The sequence below is a fragment of the Podarcis tiliguerta genome (genome assembly GCF_965153285.1).
Source record: "Podarcis tiliguerta genome assembly, chromosome: 3".
In the NCBI taxonomy this organism is placed as follows: domain Eukaryota; kingdom Metazoa; phylum Chordata; class Lepidosauria; order Squamata; family Lacertidae; genus Podarcis; species Podarcis tiliguerta.
Window position 1 is genome coordinate 61,329,257 of NC_139536.1, and position 13,207 is coordinate 61,342,463.

General features: G+C 36.4%; 1 protein-coding gene across 45 annotated transcripts in view; it reads right to left on the reverse strand.

The window, feature by feature from the left end:
- EYA4 (EYA transcriptional coactivator and phosphatase 4) overlaps positions 1–13,207 on the reverse strand; it is a 107,182-nt gene that overhangs the window by 61,085 nt on the left and 32,890 nt on the right. For 4 of the 45 annotated variants that reach the window (XM_083434952.1, XM_083434953.1, XM_083434966.1 and 1 more), the window contains exon 1: positions 5,574–5,816. The exons of 40 other annotated variants lie outside the window; for them this stretch is intronic. The gene's annotated coding sequence lies outside the window, so the exon portion shown is untranslated. Of the gene's footprint in view, positions 1–5,573; positions 5,861–13,207 lie in introns of those variants that run through there. One more of the 45 variants, XM_083434951.1, reaches the window with a different exon arrangement.

A 13,207-nucleotide genomic window follows, 5' to 3' on the forward strand; every position in this document is an offset into this window, starting at 1 on the left:
TTTCAGCTGAACTGAGCTACTCAATAACAATATTTTACTCTGCTCACAAGTCAGATACCTTTCAAATAGTATTGGTACACTACATTGATTCTCAGAATTGTGTTCAAGGTCCAATGGTGAGAACAGATGGCAACATGCAGAAGTTTGTGTGCATTCTCAGGTGCATTATGTGCACTTGGCACAAGATGCAATGATGGAACAGCTGGCAACATGCATTATGACAGGTGTACAGACAGCTTGAGAGGATGCCACATAATGCCACCTTCCTGTCATAAGATCAGGTAAACACTGGCTCATGGAAGTAGAGGGATTGTCTTACCAAACACACCTAAGGTGATCCATACAAATTTTCAGCCTGTTTCCTATTGTAGGATTATGGCTAGAACACTAGACCAAGAGGTTAAGAGAAACAGCCTGCCATCACGTTCTGCTGCAGCAACAGAGGCTGCAAGAGAAGGGGTGGTCTAGAATCTTGATTTATTTAACAGTCTGCTTCCAGTAGCATTTTGTGGGCTCAGACAATCTGGAGAAATGCAGCCTGCAACATAAATGTTTTTTAGCATTTGGAAGTGGCTCAGTAAGAAGCACAATGAGTTTATAAGCTAATCTGTAACTCATATTCCTTTTTCAATTCATAAGTAATGGAAACTGTTGTGAACATTCAGAAGATGGCCTACTGATCAAATACTCCAACTTGAATCCCACATTTGGCAGAGGAGGAGAATATGAAGGATGCAACACACAACAGAAAGGACAAAATATCATAACAAAAGTTTATTTCCCTCCCCCCTTACTCTTTCAAGTTCAACACAGCTTATATAAATTCTCTACTGACCACCACTACCTATATCCCACTTTATTCTCATAACACTTATGAGACACGTTAGGCTGACAGATAGTTCATTCACAATTCTGCTTTTCCCATGCGCCAATTCAGAGGTAAACAGCGGGTTTTCCTGGAAGAAAGCGGTGGGACAAGTGGAAGTGTACTTGAACCCAGAGGGTGACCTCTCTACTCCTTCATTGCCTCATCTGGTCCTCCATTTCCACCCAGCATTCTGGTACCAAAATCATTTACGTATCTTGTAACTCTGATCATATGAAACCCTTTCTTAAATCCCTTCACCGGCTTTCTATCTACTTCCACATTCAGCATAAGATCCTTGTCCTTACCTTTACAGGCTTCTATGGTCATACCCTGCTCTAACATCTCTCTAGGTCAGTGGTTCCCAATTAGGGGTCCATGACCCCATCCCCTGCCTTCCCTCTCCAAGTATTTTTTTCTGGTCATATTTGCATGGTAATGTGTCAAATTTTATGGTCTATTTTAGCACTGTGTGATTCTTCTATATACAGTGGTACCTTGGGTTAAGTACTTAATTCGTTCTGGAGGTCCGTTCTTAACCTGAAACTGTACTTAACCTGAGGTACCACTTTAGCTAATGGGGCCTCCCACCACTGCCGTACTGCCGCCGCGCGATTTCTGTTCTCATCCTGAAGCAAAGTTCTTAACCCGAGGTACTATTTCTCGGTTAGCGGAGTCTGTAACCTGAACAATTTTGACCCGGTAATACGCAGTAATATAACACTCCACACGCAAGGGAGAACAGGGTAACCGACTTCAAGGTACCGCCAATATCACATGATCTCAGCCAATCACACTAGTGATGTGAGTTGCCTGCCCCTCACGCTGGCAGAGAACAGGGCAGCTGATCACTTTCAGTTTAAGGCACTATGGCACTACCTTCCCCTGGCACTGAGAAAGAGCAGCTTTTCTCAGTCAACAGGAAAGCAGCAGCAGCCACAGCGGATGTGTATCTTCTCTGGCTGCCACCACTGGCTGTGGCTTGATGCAACCCCCCATCTTCATCTCCTCTACCATGTGGCAGAGGGGTCTCTGCTTCCTCTCCTCCCCCCATTCAATCTCTGCAGCTGCTCCTTCCCTCATCCCACCTGATCTGCACACAACCTACCCGCCTGACCTCCATTACTACAACTCCTTCAATCCCTACATCTGCATGCATCCCACCCACCCAGTCTCTGTGACTGCTCCTTTCCTCATCCCCACACCTGATGTCCAGTTTCAAACACTGTGATATATCAGAATATCCTGATGTTTAGCTGCTGATATATCACAATGCTGAAAACCAGGTATCGCTCAACCCTAGTCTGCTTTTTTAGCATGCCTAAAATTCTTTGCTTATTTGGGGCTACCCAAATTTTATTTAAAAAATTGCTTTGTAGAGGTAATTAGAGTAATCAAAATGTTCAAAAGTGGGGGGGGGGGGTGGCTTGGCTTTTGAAAAATAGGGGATCCTCAGTAATGACCTAATAGTGAACCACTGTTCTAGGCAGTTGTGCCAAAATTTCATAGAAAATGTGGGTTTTGTTTAGGTATTTGAACGAAGTAAGAGATGTCACCACACTGATGATGCTCTGGAAGGTAGTTCTGGAAGAAGGGGGAGACCTTCAGACAGTGGATGAACTGAAATGTCACCGATTATAAATGTGTATCAAATATATAACAAATCCTTTTTAATTATATTTTAGTTTTTTATTTCTGTTGTTGCTTATCTGAAAAGGGTACTCAACTAATTGCACAATCCTAGCCATGTTTCTAAAGTAAGTCCAGTTGAGTTCAATTAAACTTACTTTCAGTAGTTATGTATAGGACTGTAGCTATAGGCTGCAATCTTATGCACCTATACCTTGAAGCAAGTTCCACTTTACTCAGTGGGACTTACATCTGAGTAGGCATTCCTAGAATTTCACTGTTAATGTATAACTGTCTGGAGCATACAAAATGCTACATGTCACACTTCTGCACAAGTTGTTGTTGTTTAAGGCTTCTTTATTTGTTACAATTAATGTTTTCTGCTTCTCTTTGTATTAGTTGTCTGTGTAAAAATCCACACATATTGTCTTTTTTCCTCCTTTAATATTTACTGCCAGTCATATGGGGGGGGGGGCGATCCCTAGTCACACCTATCTTCAATAGTTAGGGGCTCTCTTAATAGATAACAATTTCTAAAATTACAATTTTGATCAGTTATAAATAGGCTTACAAGATTTGCATCTGAGTATTTATTAAACTAATAATTATGTTCTAACCCATCCAAGCCCATCCAAGCAAGGATGTCAATTTCACTGTTGTGTTCTAACTATTAGTGCCTTACAACTAATATTAATGTAGTCCCTTTTTGTTTAACAAGTATCTTTTCACTACTGAGTACTTTTAGAAATAAGTATATCGGATCTATTTTTCTTTTGTTTTAAAATCATATCATTGCTGGCCCAGAGTTATAAGATGAAATGTAAATATGTCTACATTTACATAAATAAATTTATTTATATCTTCATATTAATGAAATACCAGGATTTATTTTTTAAAAAAACCTGACAGTATTGCTTTACTAAAAATTATATGCATGTCTACTCAGAAGTAAATCCCACTTAGTTCAACTATATTGTACTTTAAGACTGAAATCCTATAACATACATGTACTTGAAAGTTACTCCCATTGATATCAGTGGCACTTCTGAGTGGACATACATAGGATTGTCTTGTGAATCTTTAAAAGTCAATTAGAGAGAGAAAAACTTAGAACCTTTCTAAAGTATATGAGTTTGTACTGATTTTTTTCTATTTGCTTATAATCAATGTTTCTATTTACTTCATTGGGCTTATATACAGGGCAAATTTCTTTTATATAAAAATTTCTATATAAAATTTTTTGTTTGTCGCTGATATTGTAAAAACTAATAAAATTTTTGCAATAATAATATTATATTATATATATATATACACACACACAGAGAGAGAGAGAGAGAGAGAGAGAGAGCGCAAATTTCTTGTTGGTTTCCCATAACCGAGCATTTCACAAATAGAAGTACTAATGCACATTTAAATCACAGGAAAATATTTTTAGACATCTCTGTCAGACTGCTCCAAATGTTAAAAACAGGTTTTTAACCAATGTTATTTAATTCTAACCTAGATATAATGCACATTATATTTGTTCATCATCTCACATTACACACTGGTAAGAAAATAATACCCGTTATCATTCAACATACATTTAATAAGTTGTTTGACATTTGTCTTTCTTTAACAGCTGTCTTGCGTTTTCTAAACATACACTCATCATTTTTACAACATTAAATTTGAGAGGACTTTTATGTTTCAATTTATGAAATTCATTAAACTATTTTATAAAACCACAGTGTAATTATAAATAAAGCCTAACAAAAATATTTTTGAAAAGGGGGTTGTTTAATCTAAACATTTTAAAATGTACTAGTAGGAGTTGTTCATAGGTAAAATTTTAGTGTTCTAAAAGCTTTTAGTTTAGAAGCCAAACCCTGTCTGATTTTAAAAAAATGGTTCAGCTGAACTGAAATATGAAAATACTAAGCAATCTAAGAAAAGAAACATGTAATTGGATACTGCTGCTTGCTGTTCACTAGACCTTACGAACCAAGTTGAGGAGCATATTGGCTGTAATAATTTATCATACTTTTCTGCAAAACAGTGTCCCTTAACAATACAACTCCCTGCAGCTCTAAATCTATTTTCACAAGTGGACAGTTCAAGCATTTTATTTTTCTCTCCAAAACTTTACTTCCTTTTCTAAGGTAATAAAATACTCCTGAAGCAAAAGACTCTCCCAAGTTCTCTTGAATGAAAGAGACATTTAAGAAGCAGTAGTTGTTAACGCCAATTCACATTACGAATCCTGAAGTGCAATATAGCACAAAACTCTATGGTCTGTTTTTCTCCTTACAAGGTAGAAAAAACATTTATGTATACATAGCTATAGCATTGCTTAACTACTATTGTGTTACAGCCAAATGCATTACTTGTATCACTATAAACTATATCAAAATGTTATGAATGATTTTTAAACCCAGATAAACTGCTACAAAAAGCAAGTTCAACATTTTAGCTCTGGCATGTCAGATTAAAATATCTAACAATGAAAGAAATATCTAACAATGAAAGAAATACTATAAATGATGTGTTGCTTTCTATTCCAAACAGCCATTAGTCTATGTATGTATGTTACAAAACAAGTATGTAAAATGTATTCCGTGAAACACACAGAGGCTAAAATTCAAAACACACTTATCCTGGAGTAAGCCCCACAGAACACAGTAGGGGTAACTTCTGAGTAAAAATATAGTACAGTACTATTATTTTTTTGAACGAAAACGTATTTCTGCCAAATGTCTGATGATCTTATGTCTCTCCCGAAACATAATTAAATATTTCACATATTAGTAAAAAAGCAGGATGCTTACTGTGAAATGTATAAATATCATGAATGCATATTTAAATAACTATCATTTATGACTGATGGTTGAAGTTAGAGCAGTTAATAACTTCCACACATATGAGATGTGATCAATTAAAAAAAAACTATAAAAACATGCAAAGTAAACTAAGGAATATTATCCCTAAATAGGAAAAAATCTCATTAATGATTTGATTAAATAAACAGACACTATTTTGTCTCAATTGCTTTCTGAACATGCTAATCATTGTCACATATGGAAATAAATTACAGGCTTACCTCATTTCCCTCTCAAGATATTTAAAAGAATTCCCCAGACACTTTGACTCAAATTTGGGAGGGGGGGAAGCATATATTAAGTTCTGCACCAACAAAATTCCTCTACCCAACACTGGAAATGTGTAGCCAGTTACAGGATCAGATAATTCTGCAGACAGCACGATTGTCTCAAATTCAGGTAGAACGAAAGACACTTTGTTCTTCCTTAAGCAGTCACCGCAGGCTCAGTGGGCTTACTTAAGTTAACTAAAGTGAGATCGGGATAGTAAACAAGCTTGGCTCAGACCAATGGCTTTCCACACCCTTCTGTTTATAGTAAGATGACTTGCATTCAGAGGTCACCCTCATCAACAGCTTCTGTCTTTCAGTGGGTATCTTATGTGGTGCATTTATCCCAAGGCTCTTTTAATGAACCCAGCTCCCCAGCCCCTACTTGCCTGCTGTCACTGTGACACATCTGCTTCTTATTGTATCGAATCGCTTTAAAATTTAAATGCACAGAACTATGTCTATATATACACATACACTATATCAATGATTCATTCTAGATGAAGTGTAAACATACTAACACTAAAGCGTTTTTATTTTATTTTTAAAAAATGTGTTTTCTAAATGAAGCAGCAGTAGTGGTAAGAATAAATATCATATCTGTCCCAGGACTAGCATGTAAGAATTCAGTAGATGTTTTTGGTAACATACCAGAAAAAGAGAACTGCCAAATAAAAGTGGACACTACTTTAATATCCACAGAAAATCTGTTCTCTCTCCTCCATAGGCAAAATCAACTCAACAAAAAACAAACAATTCTGATAAGACTTTTTTATTCATCCATGTTACCACCATTTTTACCATAGTATATTTTTGCTGCAGTAGTACAAATATGTGCTTTCAATAGTACTTTGCATGTTAAGGTAGGAAATAAATATTCTGAGTATTGTCTAATGTTATTGTTATTACTATTGCAACTATTATTATACTAGCTGCCTTTAGCATATTTTAAGGCATATGTTGCAACAGTTGTGTAAAACAATATTTAATAGTTTTAAAAATAACAATTCAGTTTATTGATGGTCACGTATCGTATTGAGAATCCTGCTTCCCACCCTTTCCTTTAGAATAGGAAGTATAATTTTACACCCTACAAAGATGCAAAATTCAGAAGCTCAGTGGATAGTTAAAACTGAAGATGGCACTCTCTCCCAACATGAGCACAATCTAGCTTGCTGTGCAGACTTAGCATTTGAGTGAAAGTTACACCTGCAGAACATTGTCGGCACATTGTCCTAGTGCAACATTTAAATGACAGCAGCTTGACTCTGTTAAAGCTAATAAAACATGATTGATGACTCGGATTAAAAAGCTATCTAAGTAGATTAGGATATTTGTGCCATCATTTGACAGCTCCAACACTTTATTATTAGAAAGGATTGCCAGGACCATGAGGGTTATTAATAATGCTTACATTTAGGACCATCTTCCACATTACTTTTTAAAAGACACATGATTATGCTCTACCCCGTGTCCTCAGTGTATTAAAGGAGAGGTAAAGTATATATAATGAAGTACAAGCTGTATTTGTGAAAGGAGAAAAAAAATCCTTACCATATAAATAGCCCTTTATAGACATTATCTCAGCAACTCTGGCAACAACCCTGTAAGGCAGGCTGATACTATGATTCTAATATTACAGAGAGCAGAGGTGAAAACAGTAATAGCTTGCCTAAGATCACTAGAGAGTTAATTGTTGGGATGCTGTTTAACTGAGGACTTCCCATTCACAGTCTATTCTGCACTAGAAATATATATAGCACAGTCTAGATTTTGAATTTGATGGACATTCTCATGTATCTAAGATCTAGTTGTAACTCAGAAATGCATAACTTTTATTTTAAAAAGTTACATAACAAATGTGTTACACACACAATTTTTAAAAATCTGCTCCCAAGCTCTCATAGTTATTCTTGGGAATATTATTTACAACTGCCTCTCTCCCACCCCCAAATAATACAGAGCATTTGCACTTCCTTAAACAGGTGCCTCTCAGCTGTAATTATCCGAAGCATTAACATCTCAAGTAATACTCACTTTGTTGCATTAACCAGCATAAACCAGGCCAGACTCTGACAATAAAAGCCCACTGAAGCATGTTTAAATTCTGAAGGAAGCATATTGTTATAGCCTTGTTTTGTACTGCTACAACAGTCAACGGGAAACAGAGTATAAGGTATAATGCAGTAACAGCAACTAAATCTGTATAAAATAAAACCTATACAAACAACATGTTTGTTCACATGGTTCTGCAATGCTTTTCTTTTATAAATTTAACGTAGTTTATAATCTGAACATTTATGAAAAATAAAAATACAAAAAATTAACACCAAAAAGCTCAATGTACCCAATGCATATAAAACCAAAAAACAAAAAATTAGTTTACAGATAGAGATTAAATGTCTTTCAAAATAAAAATGTCCTTGCTCATCTTCTGATGGTATCTCCATGCCAATCTTTTCAGAGAATCCTCGGAACAGAAGTTCTGCAATGCAGAACTCAAGATCACTAGCAAAGAATATTCATATCATTCAAACTAGTTTCTAAGACTCTGTCTGGGAAAACAAAGATAGCTGAAGTGGTTTAAAACTACTGCTGAGGTTAAAAAAAATAACAAACAGACCTTGGCTTCAAATTTGCTATCTACAACTATGGCAGAGAATGGGAGGCATTTTTGTTCAACACTGAGGAGAGAAAGCTAATGGTGATATTCAACAGAGTCATACTCAGAGTAGGCCCACTGAAATCAATAAACAAGGGGCCTACTCTGAAGCTTAGTGAAATCAACGAGGCTACTCTATGACTTAGTTTGATGCTACCCAGTGTAGATAAGGTCCAAAGCTCATGCATGTACAACGGGGTCATCAATATTTTTTGGACTTGTGGGCACATTTTGAATTTTGAGTGGCTGCACACAAGCAGGACCTGAGTGTGACAACACTCTCCCCTTCTGTGGTTACCAGCAAATTGGTATTTAGAAGCATACTGCCTCTGAAAGTGGAAGTAGAACACAGCCATCAGGGTTAGTTGTCAAACTGCCTATTATGGGAACAAATTTAACTATGTGCTGCATGAAGAAGTACTTTATTTTGTCTGTCCTGAATCTTCCATCATTTAGCTTCATTAGTTGTCCACAAGTTCTAGTGTTATGAGAAAACAGTAATTATTTTTCTATGCCCAGTTCCTTTACACCATGCATTATTTTATACATTTCTACCATGTTGCCTTCTACAAGCCTGTTCTCTGAACTACAAAAACAGAAATATTATAACCTGATCTATTGCTTTGATCATTTTGGTTGCTCTTTCCTGAACCTTTTCCAACTCTACAATATCATTTTTGAGGATGACGACCAGAACTGTACACAGTATTCAAAACGTGGTTGCACCATATATTTATATAGAAGCATTATAAGACCAGAGTTTGCCATCATATCCAAAACAATATATTTACAAATGAATGTTGATCTGTAACAGTGTACTAATTTTTACTATTTCAAATGTCAAATTCATATTTTATAACACCTTCAGATCTGAATATTAAAATAATTCACAGCTTATTTTAGTAATTGATGCACAGTATATATGGAAGAAGCCAGGTTTCAGGGGGAACGTTTGTGGCCCTGAAGGTGATTTTTAAAGTCACAGTATTCTGTAAGAGTTCCTGTTCAGCAAAACAGAAAATAGAGATATACAAGGTGGGGGTGGGGGTGAGGAGTGGTTTATCAGCTCACAGCTAAAAATTACTAGTGAACTGGCCCCATTTCCTCATACACAGTAAGCCACGATTTATGGCATACCATGATGTGTGAATGATGCCACTTAGAGAAAAAGAAGGGTTACAGATCAACTTCTGAGAAAATATAACAGGCAAGTGATATAAGACAAGGATTAAGTAATCTGTGTGGAAGAATGAAAAACATTACAGAAATAGAGACAAAGAAAGAGGAAAATTATAAGATGAAAACATTGGCTAAGAGTCAATGGCAATTCCACTCATGCAAGGAGAAGGGTTTCAGATTTCTGCCAATTTCCCCCACAACTGTAGACCCTATTCCACTTGCTTTGGAGGGAACATGGAGTTACAGACAGAAAGGAGGAGGCAGAAAGTACAGTTCACTAAATGGAACTCCACACTTAGCTCTTTGGATCCAGGCCACTGTACATCAAAGAGGGAAGAAAATAAAGCACTAGAAATTAGATCACTGCAGATGTCCACATTTCAAAAGGAATAACTACATAAAATTAGCAAAGAAATGGTAGGAACTTGTGTAGTGTTCTCTTATGCCAGCCTTTTTTAATTGCCTATAAAATGAGATCCTTTGTCATAACTATCTGAAATGTGCTAAATTTCCTAACATCAAGATTACTAGGAAGCCTACAAATTTCATACCACTGAATAGAAAACGATACTATGCTACAAGTAGCAGAAAATTGGCTGAGTTTCCCCTTAATGAAAAACAAAAGGGGGATGAGTTTGAAAAATCAAAAAATGAAAACTAGATGAATGCAATTTGAATGGATGGAGGAATGAAACTACTTTTTGTTTGCATACCCTAAAACATAAAGCTATGTGAATGTGCAAGGACAGAAATGTAGGGGATAGGACTCACAAATGTTTCGAAAATAGAGGTATATTTGAAAGTACACTTTCAAAGAAAGTAAATAGAAATACTAATATAATATTATCCTTCTAAAAGAAAAAAAATAGCAAAGGAAGTGATAAAAGAAAATATTAGTCTGCTAGTCTGCTTCAAGTTAAGATTCAGGTACAGTGGTACCTCGGGATGCGAACGGGATCCGTTCCGAAGCCCCGTTCGCATCCTGAACAGAATGCAAGACGTGACAGTGCGTCTGCGCAGGTCGCATTCCGCCGCTTCTGTGCATGCCGTCATTTTGACTGTCTGCGCATGCACGAGCGACAAAACCTGGAAGTAACGCACTCCGTTACTTCCAGGTCGCCGCAGAGCGCAACCCAAAAGCGTTCAACCTGAAGCCTATTTATCCTGAGGTATGACTGTACTTGTAGATGCCCAAGATGGGAAACAAAGATAGGGAGAGAGCATGCGTGTGTGCATGCGTGTGCACATAAAGTTTCTTAAACAAGCTTAAAAGGGGGGGGGGATGCATTAATTGCACTTAGTTCTCACTGAAATCAACCAAACTTTAGTCATGACTTACCTGTCCCATTTATCTCAATGGGTTCTAACCAAGCCCAGATAATTATGAAAAGTATTTGTACAATTGTACAAGATATTGAAGGTAAATAAGAGTGTTAGAGCTGCTTATAGCCTAAAAGCAGAACTTATTTATTTAAAGTATTTATAAGCTCTCCTCTCAAGGCAGCTTCTAATTCACAATAAATATTCTTTCATCAATTTAAAACTATAAAACTATGTAACAACAGAGTTGATAGAGAACAAGAACTTGCAATAACATTTATCACAAACTGTATTGAGTTCAGTAAGAACAGGAAAAAGCAGGAACACGCCAAAAGTAATTAACAGAAGATGCCCAAAGCCTATGTGTAAACACAGAACTGGAGAAGCACTGCAGCCTGAATACAATATGTCCTTACATGTCGAAAACAACAAAAGACTTTCAGAATGAAATTTTGATACTGGCAATTTGAGGTAGGGCCGTGTGTGAATACTATATTTGAGGTGGAATTGATATCATCAGTACATGACATGCTATCACAATGGAAAAGTCACTGTTCTCTTAATAGGGAGAGCCTACAGCTGATATCTAACATAAGTCAGGCTCACTGAAATCAATGGATGCAAGTGCATTTCTTTCAATGATTTGACTTTAAACATGGCAAATGTTGGATATGAAATGTTGTTTTTACTGGTGAGCATTCTTTCCCAGCATTTCCTGGAGAATATGCACCTGTGTGATAGTTTGCGTATCTGTGGGAGTTAGTTTAAAAAGTTCCACCTTGACATGGAGTAAAATGAGGATTTTGCCAGTTTAAATGCTTTAAAATATTATGTTTAAATGTATCATTTCAAATAAAGGGATTATACAAACATGCATCCCTCAAAGAATGGGGGAAAACTAACAAGCAGTTAGGCTTTTATTGCACATCCCCAGTTATATGTTCAGAACACTGAGAATTTACACTGAGAACAGAGTTCATACCCTGTCAATAGGAAAACATGATGGTTGGAGCAAAAGCTCTTCTATTTTTGCAATGGAACCTTTGGATCCAACCCATTTCTTCTAACGTTATCCATTTACAGACATTTCCAGCTTTCCTATACTCCATGGAGAGGCAGAGGTATGTCAAATCTTATTACCTTAAGAGCATGGGAAAGTTGGAAATGCCTGAAAACATATAAAGTCTAGAAAACAGTTCAATATGGAGAATTTAAAAACTGGATCCATTAAGGGATAGGGTCTTTCTACTCTGAAGATTTATTCTCAGAAAATGAGTTCCTTCCATTCGTGAAACCAAACTTTTAGATCCTGAAGCTTTAACATTATTTTATACATATCTGAAGGAGCATTAAAAATTACCGATACATTTCTAAAAATATGAGTTTCACTAAAATTTATTTCCAATTTCTGCTTCAAATGTACATACACAATGCATATCTTTACCACAAAGAGAAAATGTTATCATTTATATTCCCATCACAAATAGGATCTGTGAGCAAGGCATATCTTATGACGGTCCCACAATCCACTGGACTCTGGATTTTGTCACAATGCAGTTAAAGTCAGAAAAAACACACACTTCAGCATATCCTTAACAGTAGCAGGACTCAGTCAGGCATGAAACAGGCAACCTGCCCAGGCTGGGGGGGGGGGGACTAAATTCCTGTCAAGTTTATTCACCCAGCTCCTAAATATATAGCATCAGAAAAAAATATAAAACTCTAAAGCTATACAAAATAGTATGGTTATGTCTTCAATCTTTTGGGCATGCTAGTTTATTATAGTTTAGGCCCTATTTAGACATCTCTGCAAATGGGCAATTCATTTATTAAAAATAATAAATGGAGGAAATCAGTGTTCTGGAGTAATAAACCTCTTGTAAAGACACAAACCATCTTATTACTTCAAAGTCCTAGTAATAAAAACCAGGCTGGACTTTTGAACCTGGGAGAAAATTTTTTTTGCAAAAGGGCGATTCCAAAGCATGGTGTAAAAACAGTGGAGTTCATATCCGCCTACAAATGATGGGAAATGTGGTCTTTCTAGAAGTTCAACAGCAGTTAGGCTAATGGTCTGGGAATTGTCTTGACTTCATGCCAGTACAATTAAGGATCCACACAAAGTTAGAGCCTGTCAGTATAAAGTGAACATATTTTTCAGAAGTGTGTTTGCATAGCTAGATTTGCTCAAGCGACCTATATTTAATTTGGCACAATACTAAAGATTTGGGACCGAACTATTATATATTTGTAGAAAGAATGGGAGAGTCTATTGAATTGTAGACTAACTGCTGGAACTCCTGCATCTGTCATTTAAAGAGCCAAATGTAAAACCTTTAAAAACAATTCATCTTTCTTTACACCATTCCAAAAGAGAAACTGAAATCAACCAAATCAATTACCTTCCTTTTAAAAAGAAAATTCC